The 18934-nt window shown below is 35.2% G+C and overlaps 1 pseudogene; it reads left to right on the top strand.

Moving 5' to 3' along the window:
* Positions 1-209: 209 nt before the first annotated feature.
* On the top strand, positions 210-4968 carry LOC101957578 (pre-mRNA-splicing factor 38A pseudogene; annotated as a pseudogene).
* The last annotated feature ends 13966 nt before the right edge of the window (positions 4969-18934 follow it).

Consider the following 18934-nt stretch of genomic DNA (forward strand, 5'->3'; position numbering starts at 1 on the left):
TTTGCCTAGCATGTGTGAGGCACTGGGTTTGATCCTTAGCACCACAGAAAAATAAAAAATAAATTAAATAAAGGCATTTTGCCCATCTACAACTACACACAAAAAATATTCTCTAATTTCCCTTGTCAACAACTTTGGAAAATCCTTCCCTACTTCAGAAGATATTTACACATGTCAATTAAAAATGTAGATGCACAGAGAAGTGTATAATGGATCCTGCGGGCACTGAGGGAGCATGTGATTTTCTGGCTGTGAAAGTGGTACCCTTGGAATTCTCAGCCCCCACACAGAATATAGCAAGAGTAAGCTTGTGAAAGAAGCCAAGTGTATTAGGAGCAGAAGTTTGCACCCAGCAGGGTACTTACCACATTACAGGCATGTGTGACATCACTTTCACCCAAAGGCACCAATTTGCTTCCAGTACTCCATAATATACATGAGAGAGGTTAATATGTTTAAATATGTGATTTTGATAGTCTTTTTACAAATATAACTTAATGGTAATAATAAGTATGGTGCTATAATTTTTGGCTTACTGATGCTATGACTAAAAGAATCACTAACAAAGAATATTTTAGCAATATAATAATGTGAAAACATAGCATTTTAACCATAAATCTTCACAATATTAAAAGTAATTATATAATTTTACAGTCAATTTTATATTCACTGGCATGATTTTGGCACCAGTGAGAAGAAAATTGTGAATGCATTTGCTGGATTTACCAATACTACAAAGGCCTTTGAAAATTTTTCTACAAAGAAAACAAAACTTTTTGAACTTACATTGTATACCATAAAACATACAATTTTTATTTGTTAATTTAAAATTTTTAAAAGAAAGATAAGTTTCAAAACACTTGATGTTCCCAATTCCTTTCAATAAAGCTTAGTCCCAGTACAATCACTAAAGATTTTTCTTTCCTCTCTTCCTTCATGTTCCAATTTCTGATGACTAAAGATCATGTGGGAGAGGAGAGGAAGGAGGGGAAAGATATTGGTTTGAAAAATTAGGCCGCAGAATCCTTCTAAAAGAGAATGATCTTTCATTTGTAACATCTAGACAGGCTTTTACTTGCAGAAAAATATAAGATGGATTCAGAAAATGCCAGGAGTGACGTAAAGATGACTAAATTGCTTTTCATAACAAATGAGTTTTTATAGAAGGGGAAGAAGGAATCTGAGAAGAAGATATAAACTGGGAGAGGAGATAAGAGAAAGAAAACAGGTAGATTGGCAGGAGGTGTAGAAGATACATGGAGAAAATACTTGGAGAAATTCCAACTTGTAGTCAAGGCTCTTGATCTTGAGAAACAGGCATAGCTAATGCCTTGTCCTAAATTTCTTTCTGGGCTCTGCCACAATGTCACACAAACCTGACATCAACCATCACTTCATCATTAAAAGTCTACAACATAGTTCAAAGAAATCAGGAAAAGAAACGGTTCTCTTCAGATTGACCAAGACAAAGAGAAGGGAATATCCATGAATGTTCAAGAGAGGAAGAATTTGATAGTAGCAGAAAATATGAAAAGAGATAACCAAGAGAAAAGTAAACAGAGCCCACAAGAAGTGAGTTTCCTTTTGATATTACAGACAGATTTGTTGCCCTAAACAACTCTTTCAATTGAACCAACAATAATGCCGAATAAAATATGATTTTAAATATAGTTTAAATTCATCACTGAGCTGGTAGAAAGGAATCTATAAAGTTAAAAAAAAAATGAAATGCAAGCAGGAATCTGTGTGGTAAGCGAATACCAAACCCTGCAGTAAGAGTTCATGGTGCACCCTAGAGATACATCTAGGGAAACTGAATAATAGACAGGCAGTAAAGGTATTCCCAGGTACTTTCCAAGGTAGGGAACTAGATGGGAGACTCCTGCATAAAACTGGTATCTCAAAAGACTACCCTCAGAGTAAAAGTAATGAAAAATAAATGTCCCTTTCTAGAAGAAGAAAGTCTGCCCCCATTTGATGGTAGGTACAAGGGGAAAACCCAGAGGGATCCCATGGGGTTCATAGGCTAAATTCACACTAACTCTGTGGTCCAAGCTCTCAGACAGACTATTTAAAGAGGCCCAGGGACTTCCTGAAAAAGAAGGATGGCAGCAGAATGAATTTATTGAGGCTCTCCAAACTCATCCAGAAATCCAAGCAGGCAACAAACAAATGCTGGCAAGCTATCCATCCCCCAAAGAAGACCCTACCCAAGTAGAAACCCTGGGAAGCACAGCTGAAGAGAACTACTGAACCTAGAAGAACTCCTCAAAGAGTTCAAGTCATGGTGCAACTCCTGCACCCAGGGATAAGAGAATCAACAGGATTATGGATGTCTTTGCTTCCAAATTGCAGAAATTTGCCCTCATTTCCCATCAGTGCCTCCTATTGGCAAACCCACGAGGAATCAGTGGATGTGGGAATCTGTAAAATAAGATCCTTAGGTGTCAGCTTTCTTCATTATAGAACAAGGAGTTGAAGGAAGAAGAAGAGGTACGTGGGCCATTGGGTACATGACCAGAATAGTCACCCTTCTCCTCATTGTTATTATCATGGAAAGTAGTCAAGGAATAAGAGTGAGCAGGGCCTCTGCTGACCTGAATTGAACCTAGATTGGTTCAATTGGGGTGTTAAGCCGCTGAAATTTTGAAGTCATTTGTCCTATAGCACAATGATGCTTACACAGGTTCAAAATTTGGTATTGAAAGAAGAGTTTGAAACAAAACTCAATTCTCCACTTCTGCTGGTGGGTGGGGTCTGTGAAGGTACAGACCTCTGCAGCCCAGAGAGTCTGTTCCAGTGTTAGTAGCTTATGACAGCAGGAGATGCCTACTGACATCCACTCCAAGGATTACAGCCTGCAAAGTCAGATTCTTCTGCACTACTGTTGAGTGGCATGTTTCAGTTGTTAGCATCACAGCTCTGAATGGTGGGCTATGCCCTTCAGTGCTGCAGTAACCTTCAACAGCTCACTTCCAACTTCTTTCTGGATTCTTTTCTCGAAGGTCCAAAGAATGAAATTCACAGGACAATGGAAGGCAAGAGTGAAAGGAGTAGGATTTATTCAAGTGTGAAGAACAGACACAGAACTCTAACAGGGGCAAGAGGTGACCCAATAGCATGTGGCTCCTTGAGACTAGGGGTTTATATAGCATTCAGGTCAAATTTATGCTAAGCAGGGTTTGGAAAAGTACTAACACTGTTGGTTAACTCTTGAGTCTGAATTTCCATTCAGGCCTGCCCCACTTCTGTTTTCTGGTTACTTGCCTGCAATCCCAGCTTCCCAGGAGGTTGAAGTCAGTGAACTGTGGATGCTCAGGGGTTCAGAGCTATGGTGCTGTCAAGCAGGGGTCTATAACAGACCCCTGCTGGGCTGCCATAGGGTGACAAAAAAAAAATGCCCTGACTTGTCTCTGCCCTGACTCACCATGCCTCAGGCCTGTGCTGGCATGGCAGGCTCTGCTTGCTACCTGCACTCCAGCCCACCTAGGCCTCTATTCTGCAGCTCTGGGACAAAGGCTTGGCTTCAGTGTCAGAAATGGGATTCTACTATAACCAAAACCTTCAATGCATAACAATGTTGCCGTGGACAGCAGCAGGGAAACTGTAATTAGACATTAAATGCCAATCCATTTTACACCGTAGGAAGCATTTGGTAAAACTGTCACTATAGTAACCTGGAAGGCAGATCATCTGTCTAGTAAATTTATAAGCCTCAAGAAAGAGTTCAGAGACCCAAATGTTTTCTTACATGTTTTGATTACATTTGGCTGCTTTCAACAAGGAGCTATAGGAATAATATGAGTTGAAAGATTTAGTTAGCTTCCAGAAAAGAGGAAAAGAGAACAGAATCCAAAATTCAAGTAGAAGGCAATCACTTCAGAACTCCAAAGAATAAAATATAACATTGAGGAAGGTTTTTGCCAATTAAAATTCAGCTTAGAGGCAAAAGTCTGGTCAAGGGTATGAACATCTAAATTCAAATATCAATACCTTCAAGTTGATTAAGGGAGCTGGAGCAGAGTTGAACTAACAGTGTGGTAACCAATAAATAATTTCATTTGAGAAGTGGCTCAGCACAAACATACTGAGTTTTGTGATTTGGGGCATTTTCTTAAAACACAAATTACACGCGCATAACATTCATGGCACCAACCCTCAATATTTAGTTGAGAAGATCATTCAGACATGAATCTATGAATCTAACACTTGTAAGGAGAGTTTTTGGACTTACTGCTGAACTTGTAGTGGATAAAACCATGGGGTTAAGGTTTGTGGGTGGCATCTATGGTGGAAACATAAAACCAACCCCCTTTTTGTATTTAGCCTTGAAGATGCTTCAAATTCAACCCGAGAAGGACATCATTGTAGAATTTATAAAAAATGACAACTCCAAATATGTCTGCATATGGGGGGCACTTTACATCAGACCGACAGGTACCACAATTGATTGCTACAAGTACTTGGAGCCTTTATACAATGACTATCGAAAAATCAAGAGCCAGAACAGAAATGGGGAGTTTGAACTGATGCATGCAAACGAGTTTATGATGAACTATTGCACAGTGAGAGGGTCTGTGATATCATTCTGCCCGGCTGCAGAAACACTATGTGCTAGAGAAAGCTGAGCAACTGGAGCCTTGAGTTAGTGTTCTAGAAGACATGGATGATGTGGAGTCCAGTGAGGAGGAGAAAGAAGAAGATGAGAAATTGGGAGGAGTGCCATTATCTGACCACCACAGACAAGCCCCATAGCTCAGTCTCTCAGAAGACAGAGTCAATCTCCCAAAAGAAGAAGCCCCTCCCCTGGCCGAGAAAGGCATCAAAGCAAGAGTCCAAGACATCACCTGAGCAGATCCTGAGATCTCGCTCCATATCCCCAGGTCATCATCGCAGTCAGACATAAGAGCCATTTAAAATCTCCAGTATAAGAAAAGCCACCAGAAGAGCTGGAGAGGGAATGAGTAGTGAACTTAGCTTGGTTTTAATCCAAATGCCTCCTGTAATTACAAGGGTATCTGTCCATATGGCACGTGGATTAAGATCTGCTTTTCAGGCAGCTTTAAGAGCATTTTAGTTTTTTTCTTATCAAGCTTCTCCACCCCCCCACTTTTTTTTAATGAAAAAGGTGCTGAGTTTTGTTGTTTTGTTGTCTCTTTTTCCAACTATAATCAATACCTTGGAGAGATGATGTTTCTTCAGGTCGTTTTTTGACCCAACCAACTATAACTGTATTCAAACTTATGAGGATAGAAAGGATCTGGGGATTAGGAATATGAATGAGAAAGGAAGGATCTGGCCACCTGTTGAGTGACTCTTTCCCTTTTTGTTATAATATAGTTATTTGCCTTTTTTTAAAGTTTAGTTTAGTTTTTGGTTTGCTCTGTGATTAGAACTGCTTTGAGAGTCCTGGAATGTATGCTGCTGCTCTAATTCAAAGGTCAAATCAGCAAAATATAGTAATAATTTGTTTTTCTAGCAGTAGGAAGTGGTAATTAACCTGAAAACTGTCTAGTTAGCAGCAGTTTTGCAGGATTAGAACACATTCAAACATAATGCTTTGTCTGGATCATTAAATCCAGTTTCATCAAACAGTTCAACAGTAGCATTTGACACTCTTTATACAGTACATTCCTCTATAGTGCCACTTATTGTTCCCCACTTGAATTCCAGGTTCAGATCCTTAGCCTTTATTCTATGAGGACTAGTTAGTAGCAGTAGAGCTAGAGAACTAAAAAGGACTTGATGGAGAGGAAAGTAGTAACAATCTTGGCTTTGACCTGAGTTGCTCAACAGTGGTGCCATTCACAAAGTCAGAAAATACAGTAGGAAGACAGCTTTTAGAGAGGTAGGTAAATGAGGATAAATCAAGGTTATAGTGAAAATGATACATTCAGTTGAATAAGTTTAATTTGAGGCAGTTATGGTGTGTGGTGTAGCTAGATAAATTCTGGATGGTTTAGAAATAGGGACAATAGTTCAGCAAAGTGATCTAGGCCAGAATTGATGTTTATTGTGGAAGATGTAGGTGAGATTGCCCAGGAGTGCATGTAGATAAAAGGTGAGTGAACAGCAGCACCACAGGCAACACCAATGTTGGTGACAAGAAGTACAAGTCACCTACATAAAACTCTAGTGAATCATTCACAACGTATAATTAGGAGAGAGTAGGTCAAAGAAGCTAAGAGTCTAAGAACACAGAAGCAAAGTAAGGACTTTAAAAAATTCCCATTGGCAGAGTATTAGGATCTTTGTTAGGAAAGTTCCATTTACCTGCACTTACCTTTCTTCCTTTATTTATATATTAAAAAATTATTGGTAATTATATTATACATAATAGTGGGATTCATTGTAACATATTTATACATGCATGTAATATAATGTAGGGTGGTGGCTCAGTGGTAGAGTGCTTGCCTAGCACGCATGAGGCACTGGGTTCCATCCCCAGCACATATAAAAAATAAATAAATAAACAAAATAATGGTAAAATATATATGTAATGAGATCAATTTCTTTCCCTGGTACCTGCCCACCTTGCCTCCTTTAAAAAGGAAAAATGACTGAATGACTTCCTACAGTTCCTGTCCCAGGAGGAACTGTGAAGACCAGAGGTTTTATAGGATCCAACTTCTTGGAAAGTCATATCTAGTCATAGGATAAACATTTCTGGTGCTCACTACTACTGAACTTAAGGACATATTTAGTAACATGTCCTTAAAGCAGTTTTTTATCTATTTGGGCTTTCATATTCTTAAGTGATTCCTCTAATGATAATACTTGAATGAGAGTTGTCTCTGAGAGCTGTTATGACTTATGATACAACTTTATATAAGACTGTTTCAAAGTTAAATATAAGCACTTCTACTCAAGGCTATTATAGACTCCTAGCACTTATTTCTTTACTATGGTGATCTCGGTGAAAAGAAATGTTTCCTGACTAAAGACCCATGGACCAACTAAGTAAGTAAAACCCCTAAACTCTCTATTATCACACACACACACACACACACACACACAAAAAAAAAAAAAAAAAAAACCCAAATTTCCAATATCAAAAACAATCCTCCCCAATGTAAATTTTAAAGCACAGTTATTTAGACATATGATGAATTTGGACCAAAACAGGGGCAACATGACCTTTTTATAGCACAGAGCAGGGTATCCCTACTCTTTCATTAGAAAAAAGAGATAAAAGTGAGTAGGATATGTTGAACATATTTTTCAAGATCATATTGGTAAATCAGATTGTTGAGTTAAACTTCTTTAGCTACAATCTATATTAAGAAATATATTTCACAACTTACCTTTGTATATATGTATACTTTGTACTGAAACAAATGTTAGGAAAGAATTCTTATTCCTTATGCAAAATGCATATTCAGTATCAGCTTTTATTATTAGGTACAAACCACTGAATTGATTTCACTTTCCACAATTTGCAATAGTGTCTTAAAAGCTTTACCATCAGGCACAATCACCTTTTAATGCTAAGAAATGAAGGGAGATGGACAAAGGAAATAATGGTTGGTGAGAGGATTCCATTCCACTAATCTTTCCTGTTATTCAATAAATTTAAATAAGTGTTAACCAAGGAGCTGGGGCTGGGGCTCAGTGATAGAGTGCTCACTTAGCACGTGGGAGGTGCTGGGTTGAATCCTCAGCACCACATAATAAATAAATAAATAAATAAATAAATAAAGATATTGTGTCCAAATACAACTAAAATAATATTTAAAAAAATAAGTATTAATCAAGAAAGAATGATCACAGATGGCTGTCACTCCCTCAGGAAGGTTAAAAGTAAAATTTCCACATGCAAAATGTGTACACTGTCAATCACAGCGGGAGGCTGTGACAGGAAGGTCCCAAGTGTGAGGGTAGCCTGGGCAACTTAGCAAGATATTGTCTCTAAAATATAAAAAGAAGGCTGGAGTTGGGACTCAGTGGTAGAGCACTTGCCTAGCATATGTGAGGCACTGGGTTTGATCCTAGCCACCACATAAAAATAAATAAAATAAATGTATTGTGTCCATATACATCTAAAAAAAGTTTTTAAAAAACCAAAAGGACTGGGGGCATAGTTCAATGGAAAAGTACACCTGGGTTCAATCCCCAGTACCAAAGGGAAAAAAAAAAAAAAAGGAAAATTGGTAGAGATTAAATAAGTTAAAATTTTATAAATTGGAGAAATGAAAGCCTCATTTCAGACCACAAAATACAGTCAGATACAATTGTACATGCCTTTGATCACAGCTACTCTGTAGGCCCAGGCAAGAGAATCACTTGAGCCCAGGAGCTTGAGGCCAGCCAGAGCAACAGCAAGATCCTATCTCAATAAAATAAAATAAGACATAGAGAAAATAGACCTAAGTAAATAAAAACTAGAAAAGAGAGCTATAGAAATAACACTAAAAACACACAAAAGGAAACCCACCATCCTTAAATAACCTGATAACAAATTATGTTGGAATTCAAGCAGAGAAATCAAATCATAACAGGGATAAAGGAAGATGGTCTCAGCTCATGTAACAAACTTATGGAAGGCAGTAAAGCAAAAGACTCCAAAGTCTGAGAAAAATATTGTGTCAAGAATTTTGTATTTTGCCCAAATTTGCTTAAACTAAAAGTCAGTAAACTGGGTGTTGTGGTACATTCCTATACTTGGGAAGCTTAGGTAAAATTGCAAATTTGAGGCAAACCTAAGCAACTCAGAGCCTATCTCAAAAAAAAAAAAAAAATTCTTTAAAGTAAAAGATAGGACTAGGGATGTAGCTCAGCGGTAGAGCACACCTAGGTTCATTCCTCAATATCTACACCCCCCCAAAATATATAAAGGGAATCAACACTCTTAAGTATGTAATAAAAGTATATAGTGATGAACCTTGCCGGGGGGTGGGGGGGGGAACTTCCTGATAACAAAATTGAATCAAACAAGAAGAGAAAAAAAGGGTAATAAAAGAAATAGTAATAAACATTTTTGAAACTTTAAACAAAATTATAGGAAATGATTATGAGGTCCAAATTTAATATGAACATGGTTTTATGTAGAAATAATAAACAGAAGTAAAGAAACTCAAGTTTGCTGGTTTGATCTATCAGACAGCACTCCCCTATAGTCTCTGATTAAAACACTAAGCTAGAGAAAACACCAGCCTCTTCAGTGTTTTCCATAATTGTTCTTAATTTTAAGAGGAATCTTTTAGAATTAAACTCTTATGGGAGGCATTTAAGTTGAGCATTTTTTTCAGTTTCATATTAGTTTTCATTCTATTGAATTCAGGTGAAATTTAATTGCTGTATTTGTTAAATATAATCTATGAGTGTGCTTTTGTAAAACTATTTGTGTACATATGTCTCTGTGCTTGAAAGAGATACCTAGAACGAATAAAGTTTACAAGATACTAACAGTACTTATTTCTGGTTGACGGACTTTGAGTGATTTTTATACTTTGTACTTTTATATAATGCTTTTTTCTTCCTCAATAAACACACTAACTTATTTTTACAAGGAATAAAACCACAAATTACATAAACCACTATACACACATATGCATTCACCTATATATTTTGCTTAAGTTTGCAAAAAGAAAGAGTAATTACTTTTAAAAATCAGTTTGTTATTAGAAAGAAAAGGGGAACATTGTTGGAAGCAAGATTTATCTCAACATATATTATTGCATGGTTTCATTTTATAATCAATTGTTTTATGTACTCTAAAATATATAAGTTGACAAGCAATCCCTATAAATTTAGCACAAACTAAAAAAAAATTATCTCAATTGTATATCAAGTTAGTTATACAGTAGAAAGAGAAGTATTCTTTCAGGTGACTAGAATATATTGAATTTTGATTGTAATTATTTAGTGGAATATAGCTTAAAGACACATAAGAATGCAAGATACCTTAAACCTCATTCATTCAATAGTATTGATAATAATATTATAATAATACTGCTATTATTACTTTGAAATTTATTGATATATTTTGTAGGATAAGCAAATAAGAACTTAATAGTGTTTGGAATCAAAATTCTCAAAATGAAGATTTGAAAAAATAAAGTTTAAAAATTCAAAGAAGAAAATCACTGAGTAGTAAATTAGAACTGGAAATATCAATTTGAATTTGTGTTTTTTTTTTTGTTATATTTTCAAGAACATGTTTTTCCTAGCTGGGTTTTTGAAATTACCTAAAGGCATTAATATGTTAGAAGTAATAAACATGCTTGCACCCCAATTATGGCCTCAATGCTATACCTCACAAGAGAAAACTGAGTTCCCCAGAAATACAATTGATTTCAGACCTGAGATAGGAAATATAAAGACACTAAGAGAAAATGATAAGCAACTATTTGTAAATCTGATTACCAGTTGAAATACATAAATCTCTAAGAAAAAATCATTATCAACAACAACTGGAGAAATAGAAAATGTGAATATTTCTATAACCCTTAAATAAATTTACAACCCATCTTTTATTTCTTGTTTAATTTCTTTCTTCAATGCTCTATAATTTCCATTATGAGTTCATTCACCTCTTTGATTAAACTCATTCCTAGATTGTGTTGTTTTGTTTTGTTTTTGAGGTATTATGAATGGGATTGCTTTCCTGATTTCTTAGCAGATTTGATACTGGTGTGTAGAAGAGCAATTCATTTTTGTATGTTGATTTTGTAATCTGCTACTTTGCTGAATTTATTCATTAGATCTAGCACTCTTAGAATGGAGATTTTTGGATATTCTGAATATAGGTTCATATTGTCTGAGAACAGTGATCATTTGATTTCTTTCTCTATTTTTATTCCTTTTATTTCTTTCTATTATCCAATTGCTCTGGCTAGAATTTCTAGTACTATATTGAATAAGAATGGTGAGAATGGACATCCTTATCTTATTCCAGATTTTAAAGTAAATACTTTCAGCTTTTCCCTGTTCATTATGGTGTTGGCTTTGGGTTTGTCATATATAGCTTTTAAGATGTTGAGGTAGATCCCATCTATCCCTAGTGTTCCTTCTATCCCTTCAGTTTTCTTATCCTGAATGAGTGCTGAATTTTGTCAAAGGTTTTTCTGTGTCTATTGAGATGACTAAGGGATTTTAATTCTATTTATGTAGTGAATTACATTTATTGATATTTGTGTGTTAAAACATCCTAGCATCCCTAGGATAAAGCCAAGTTGGTCATTATGTACAATATTTTTAATATGCTGTTGGATAGGATTTGTTAATATTTTATTAAGGATATTTGCATGTGAGTTCACCAGGGATATTGATCTAGTTTTCCTTCCTTAATGTATTCTTATCTGGTTTTGGTATGATACTGATACTGTGTGATACTAACTTCATAGAATGAATTTAGAAGTGCTCTGTCCTTTTCATTTCATAGAATAATTTGAGAATCATTCACATTAGTTCTTTTTTAAAAGTCTGGTAGAATTCAGCTGAGAATCCATCTAGTACTGAGTTTTTCTTTGTTGGAAAGCTTTTTAGTACTGTGTCTATCTCACTGCTGGTTATTGGTCTGTTTAGGTTTTCTATGTCCCCTTGATTCAATTTTGTCAGGTCACATGTTTCTAGAAATATATTCATTTCTTCTAGATTTTCCAATTTATTAAAGTAAAAATTTTTTAAATAATCCCTACTTATCTTTAGTTTGGCTAAAGTCTTATCAATCTTATTTATCTTTTCAAAAAAACTACTCTTCATTTTGTTGATCCCTTTTATTGCTTTTTTAATTCTCATTTTTCACTGATTTCAGCTCTAATCTTAATTATTTCCTTCCTTCTATTGGTTTTGCAATTGGTTTGTTCTTCTTTACGACAGGCCTTGCATCATTATTTTGGAATTTTTCTGATTTTCTTATGTAGACACTCATAGCTATAAGTTATCCTCTTACAACTGCCTGGTATGTTGTACCACCATACTTGTTTGATTCTAAAATTTTTAAATTTTCTCCTTTGATTTCTTCTACCACTTATTAAAAGTGTATTGTTCAAACTCCATGCATGCATTTATATAGTTTCTGGATACCATTGTGATCTAATAAGATGCAAGGAATTATATCAATTATTTTGTTTTTGCTACATTTTGGAGAAGGTTCCATGAGGCACTGAAAAGAAAGTGTATTTGGCTGTTGTTAGATACAATATTCTATAGAAGTCTTTAAATCCATTTGATTTATAATATTTATCATATCCAAGGAGTCTTTACCAAGTTTATATCTGAATGACATATCTGTGGGTCAGAGAAATATGCTTAAATCATCCAGTATTATTGTACTAGGGTTTATTTGAGACTCTGAGTAATGTCTCTTTTGTGTAATTAGGTGCACCAACATTTGCATTATAAGTATTTATTATTATTATATCCTCATGTTGGACTATTCCCTTTACCAGTATGAAGTGACCTTCTTTGTCTTTTTAAAATAATTTTTGGTTTGAAGCCTGTTTTGTCAGATATGAGAGTAGCTACTATTCCTTGTTTTTAGGCTCAATTCCCATGGTATATCAATTTCTATTCTTTTCACTCTCAGCCTGTAGTTGTCTCTGCCTATAAGGTGAGTCTCTTGCAAACATACAACATATAATTGGTTCTTGTTTTTTAATCCATTCTTCCAGTCTATGTCATTTAAGTGGGAAATTTAATATTATTACAGAGAGATGTTTATTCATTCTTGCATTTTGACTTATTTCTAATGTTTGATATAGTCCCATTTCTCATTTCCTCAGCAACTCTTCAAATGATATTTGTCCTTTTGTGAGCTCTATGGTTTGTTTTTTATTTCTTCTGAATGAAGTCTTTCTTTAAGCATTTTCTGTAATGCTGGCTTAGTGGTCATAAATTCTATTAGTTTCTGCTTGATCTTGGAAAGTTTTTGTTTTGTTTTGTTTTTTCTTTAATTCTGAAGAATAGCTTTGCTGTATATAAACCTCTTGGTTGGCATTTATTTTCTTTCAGGGGTTATAACACATCATTATAAGCTCTCCTGGATTTTAGAGATTAAGCTGAGAAATCAGAAATAATTGTGATTGGCTTGCCTCTAAATATGACTTGACAATTTTCTCCTCAAACTTTTAAAATTCTATCCTTGTTATCTTAATTATAATGTGTTATGGAGAGGTTATTTTTTAAAATTTTGTCCATTTGGGGTTCTGAATGTAACATGTATCTGAATTTCCATATTATTCTCAAGTCCTGGAAATTTTTCTGTTATTATTCCCCTGAAGAGGTTATCCATCCCATTAGCCTACATCTCACAACCCTCTTCATTGCAATTGTTTTTAAAGTTATCTTTTAATGTTGTCCCAGAGTTCTTGTATATTTGGTTATTTATATAATAAAATATTGTTATTTTAATATTTTGGTTATGTATATATTTGGTAACTTATTTATTTTCTTTAATACTATCTGAATATTCAAAGCTGGCCACTCTGTCTTCCAGCTCTGAGATTTTTATCTTCAGCATGGTCTACTCTATTAGAGAGACTTTCAACTGAACATTTGATTTATTGTTTCTTTCATTTCTAAGATTTTGTTTATTATCCAATATCTTATATCCTTATTGAGTTTCTCATTAATATCTTGTTCTAATTTACTTAATTCATCAGCTGTTTTCTCTGCATCTTGATCTTGAAATTCATTGATCATTTTTAAGTCATTCTTTTGAATTCTTTATCTGCTATTTCATCCATTTCAGTGTCGTTGGAGTCAGTTGCTGGTGAATTATGACTTTAGGAGGTGTCATGTTACTTGTTTTTTCTTATTTCTTGCATTCTTTTGTAGTGTTTTATCAAGCTATTGGAATGGATTTCTCCCCCACTCTTATGTGTGGGCCTTTTAGATTTCTCTTGGCAATGTGTCCTACAGTGATCTAGATTGACACCATTCCCATAGGTGTGTTATCCATAACCTTTGTGTTAACTCTTGTTTTGTTCTAGGAGTGGATAATGATGAGTGGGACTGAGGCCTTCCCACCACTCATCCCTGAAGCATGATAATTAGTTTGGAATTTTCATCTCTTCTCTTTGTATTAAAGTGTTGCTGAAGTTTGAGCATGGTTAATTTGTGTGTGGAAGAAGATGCACTGAGTCTTGGTTAGATTTACTTTGGTGGCAGAGTCTCTACTCTGTGAACATGTAGTATCCTTATTGATCCACAGCACCTCACAGAAAAGGGGGAAATAAATAACAACCAAAGCAAATATTATACAGTATTAAAATAAATACCCAGTGCCTTCTATGACATTTACAACACTAATTATCACAAAAATAGAAATAGTGAATTCATCAATTAAATAGCTGTGAACTATATCTGGCATTAAAGTAAATAGCAGGTGTTAACTATGAGACCTACTGTACTAATAACTGCAATAACCTTCATGGTGGAAGCAGAGCTTTATAAACCAAATAGTTTTAAAAACTAGTAAAAATACAATTTGTTAAGAGATATGAAAATATGATATGAAGGTAGAAGATAATTTAGAATGTTCAAAATGTGAACAGCAAAAACGCAGAAAAAGACATTGCAAGTAATGGTTATAAAGAAGGAGGAAAACAAAGTAAAAGGATAGAAAAAGAGAAAGAAGAGAATTTGACAGAATAAAGGAAAGAAAGAAACAAGCACACAAACAAAACAAAAATAAACAAACCAAAATCCTAACCCTCAAAAGACAAGGCAAGAAAAAACAGCTACATTTTAAAATGACAAAAATGAGTGGGGAAGAACTAAATATGTATATGTATATACATCAATGAAGGAATCAGTACAATAAGAACATTTTTAAAAAGGAAAAACAGTTAATGAGAATGGCTGAGCACTGCCTATGTTAAACTGTTCTTCTTTCAATTTCTTCTTGGGCTGTATACTGGGGCATGGGGCAGGGAGGGAGTGAGGAAGGGCTGGGGGTGTTAATCTCTTCCTCTTTTTGTGTTGCTCAAAAAGCTGCTAGTTGGAGTGATCTAAAACTGAAGCTGGTTGAAATAGCACTTAGCTTCCTTTCTCATCTGTGTATTGTAGGAAGGAATAGAAAACTGTCAGTTGGAGTTTCATCTGCACAGATAAGATAGATTCTCTCCCAGGGTGGGGTTACTGCAAAGTTCTATAAGGGGAGTTCTGGTGGTTGGCACTTAGGGCTAATCAGGCCTTAAGAGCTTTGTTGAATATTATCTGCTCCGGAGAGATTAGATCAACGCAACTCTAGGGCCTGGCAGATGCCAGTTGCTGCTAGGAGTCTGTTTCTCTGGAGACACCCAAGAATTCCACTCATTGGGCAGGGGAGTCTCCACACACCCTGCTGCTCATGATATAACTTTCCCAGGTTTAGTCCCCAAGTGTATTCACACCCACCTGTTCAGAACCCTGACCCTCTTGAGCTACTACATGAGCAACCAGACTTAAAGGGAAAGCAATGTGGACTCCTTCACTTTTCTGACTTGAATCAAGCTCCCTTCACTTTTCTGACTTGAATCCCCCTGGGTACAATCTTGCCTGTTTCATTCACATTCTGCTAAGTACACCTTAGGCCACAAGATGGGCTCTTGCCAGAGAAGTATGGCAATGTTTGGTATGATCTCCTAGGCTCCCACAGCAGCAAGCCACAGCATGGCTTCCAGAGGATGTCTCCCACCTCAGGTCTCCATTTTCCAGTTGAGAAATACACATTTCAAACACCAGTTCACTGTACAGCCTCTGGATCAACTAAGCTCAGGCTACTTTCCTGGTTTATAGGTTTTTCCGTGCCCAATGTATCTGTTGTGTTTCTATCTCTGTATTATCCCTCCCTGCTGTGACTGCCACAACTGGCTTATTTCAGTGTATTCTTTGTTCTTTGTTCTTTGTTTAATGTACCCAAATTTCTGGGTCTCTAAAAGACTCTGACTGTCTAATATTGAATTTCAGTGAATTACCTCTTTCGCCCACCTCACTGAAAAATAGTAATCCCACTGAATGCATCCTGAGAAATGACTAGAAATGCAGTCAACCTCTATCCTACCATCTTGAATCTCCATTAGATCTAGAGTTTTACAGGCAAATTTTAGGAAATATTCAAGTAGAAATAATTAAAATCTCATGTAAACTCCTCTATAGTAAAGAACAAAAAAAAAAAAATTAAAACATTTCCCAACTGAAATTATGAGGCTACCATAATTCCATACTCAAATCAGACAAAAACAGTACAAGAAAGAAAATTTATTCCCAAGTCAGGTTCTACTCAGGAACACAAATGTAAATATCCTGAACAAAATATTTGCACCCTGAATCCCAAAACATAAAATGATGATGCAACATAATCAAGATGGTTTTCACTCTCAAGAGTAAAATAGTAACTTAAAATTAAGTGTTGGTTAATCTAAATGATCATTTCAATAGACATAGAAAAACTACTCAAAAGATTTCTATAACCAAAGATTAAAAAAAAAAACTCTTAGCAAAATAAAAGAAGAAAGTTTGCAACTTATTAAAGAACATTTTAAAACAATGAATAGCAAATTTCATATGTAAAGGAGTGTTTTCAGCATTTCACTGTCAGGCACCACTGGGCACCAGACATAGGTGCCCATTCACTACTACTTTTATTTAATATGGTTTGAGAGATCTTAGTCTGTACAATAAAGACAAGAAAAATTTACAAAAACTAAAATGAAGTTGGGATTTGAAAGAAAGAAATTTGACAACATTTGCAAATTATATGACCAACTCCACATAAATTTTAAAAACTGCCACAAAATATTAGGGTTAATAACAGTTTAGAAGTTGCTCTTTTCAAAGTCCACATGAAGCTGTCAATTACATTGCTTTACATCCTCAACAGTCAAAACTCAGAACCTTATTTAAGATACTTTCTTTTTGAAAAAAAAAGATACATTTCACTAGAGGAAAAGCTAACAAAAGATATAAACCTTTTACAGAGTAAAATATAAAACTTTATTGTAGGAATTTGTGGAAGGCCTAAACAAATTAAGAGATATGCCATATGATAGACCTGGCATAGAAAGATTCCATAGGAATGGCATAGAAAGATTCCATAGGTATGGCATAGAAAGAATACAAAGATTTATTGTAACAATTTAACAAAAAGACGTAATATCATAAGAATGTGCAGAAGTATATCACACTTTTTAAGATTTCCAAAATACTGTGCGGAGACACATACAAAAGGAAAATAACTATAAGAAAAAAATTGTTAACACAATTTATTAACATTTTTATGAAATTAATACTTCTATCCAATAATGTAAAATAAAATAATAATAACAATAAAATGAGTAGTAGAAACAAAATATGTATATGTATATACATCAATTTGTTTAGGTCTTCCAGGATTCTTAAAATAAAAGTTTGTTTTATTCTGTAAAAGGTTTTACATCTTTTGTTAGCTTTTATTCTAGTGAAATTCTGGGAAGTAAATTAAACTGGGAAGGGTTTTCCACAAGGCTTCTAAGTTTTTTTTTTTTAATTATTCTTAAGTTTTAGGTGGACACAATATCTTTATTTTACATTTATGTGGTGCTGAGGATTGAACCCAGTGCCTCCTGCATGCTAGGCGAGCGCTCCACCACTGAGCCACAACCCCAGCCTGGCTTCTAAGTTTTAATAATGTTCTGTTTCTTAGGCTGAAACATGGCTATGCAGGCATGTGTTTTTATTATTTTACATTTAACTATTCACTTGGTTTTATATACTTTTAACTCTACATTTCAAAAGTAGATATTTTGAAAATGAGTATTAGTAAACAATTTACCCCAAACATCCACTGGCCTATGATTGTTTAGAAAATCGATGATTCATATTAGCTCTTTAAACTAAAAGTACCAGGAGGCTAGGCTCCAGATTTTGTTCTTCGTGCCTTTTCCATCACCTTGTATAAGTACCTTGGTTGGAAAAAAGCTCTGTAAATATTTTGAAATGAGGGAATAAACAAAGCCTTATTAATTCTTTAAAATAGCATGCATCCATGCCAGAGACATTTATTCTCATCTTCAGAATTATGCTTTTCATGTTCATGTATCTGTAAGCCCTGCTGGTATTCCTATTTTTTCTGCCCACTGTCTACCGGATTTCCTTTCTGCTGAAATGCTTGACTCACTTCCTCATATAAGTTTAATGAAGTTGTCAGCCCTCTCTCATCAGTCAGCCTGGTTTGTGTTTCACTTAAGGTCTTATTAGCATGCCTAATTCTATTTGCAGAAAACACTATTAATTAAAATTCCAAATCTGTGAGAATAGCCCAGCATCACTCTTGGCGTTTAGTTTGCATTTATACATCAAGTTTTATTCCTGGAACTTTATAGCAAGACCCAACCACTGGGACTTTTCTTTGGGGTCCATGATGAAGAAATTGAGACCACAGTCAGGGTATCAAGGAAAAATGGGCTCTGAAGCCCATTTACAGCAGCTCTGAGCAGCCCCTCCTGGGTAACAATGAAACTCTGGGCCTGGCTCCTATGAAAAGCTGACGTAGCACGAAGTGTTTCTCCCCAGGAGGTTACTGAATTTTTTAAAAGAGCCTTATAGAACTAGCCATATCTCCCTAGGGCTAACGCTCATGAATGACTTTAGGATAAAGTTTCCTCTGGTGGCTTTGACAGTAACACTGAGCAACTTGGAGAATTCTATATTGTTTCAGAAGGAGTCAAGGGTTTAGGGGACATGAAGCATAAATGACACACAGCCAATTTGGCCACTCTCAGGCTCTCCCTGGGGAGCATGTGACTCTGTCACAGCATGGTGACTCTGCTAATTAATAGTGGTACAACCTAAAGCAACCCACAACTCCTCACCATCCTACCTTCTACCTATACAAGTTGAGTTCCTGCACTGGCTCAAAACTCCCCAGAGAAGATATACAAGTTGAATTCTAAATGTTATTCTGGGATATATGTATATAAAACAAATTCAGAGTTGAAAAAACCATTGTGTTTTATTTCTTAGTTCTTAA

This window comes from Ictidomys tridecemlineatus, chromosome 11 (genome assembly GCF_052094955.1).
Source record: "Ictidomys tridecemlineatus isolate mIctTri1 chromosome 11, mIctTri1.hap1, whole genome shotgun sequence".
In the NCBI taxonomy this organism is placed as follows: Eukaryota; Metazoa; Chordata; class Mammalia; order Rodentia; family Sciuridae; genus Ictidomys; species Ictidomys tridecemlineatus.